The 214-nt window shown below is 41.1% G+C and overlaps 1 protein-coding gene across 1 annotated transcript in view; it reads right to left on the bottom strand.

Annotated features, from left to right (window-relative positions):
* Positions 1–214, bottom strand: part of CLIP2 (CAP-GLY domain containing linker protein 2) — a 75,691-nt gene that overhangs the window by 5,963 nt on the left and 69,514 nt on the right. The gene's annotated exons all lie outside the window — the stretch shown is intronic.

Here is a 214-nt window from a genome sequence, read left to right on the forward strand (position 1 = left end):
AGTGCTAACCACTGGACCACTAGGGAATGTCCAGTGTTTTCTTCCTTATGTATTTTTGAGCTTTTTCCCCAAAGTTTCCAAATAGGTACATATTATTTTATAATAAAAGGTTTTTTGGAAAGGGGAACAAGGTTAAAAAAGCAGGATGGGAACTGAATCAAGTTTGGCTCCGCGGCCCCCCCTCTATGAGTAGCCCAAAGGCTCTTGCAAAATG

This window comes from Bison bison, unplaced genomic scaffold (genome assembly GCF_000754665.1).
Source record: "Bison bison bison isolate TAMUID 2011002044 unplaced genomic scaffold, Bison_UMD1.0 scf7180017864340, whole genome shotgun sequence".
Taxonomy (NCBI): domain Eukaryota; kingdom Metazoa; phylum Chordata; class Mammalia; order Artiodactyla; family Bovidae; genus Bison; species Bison bison.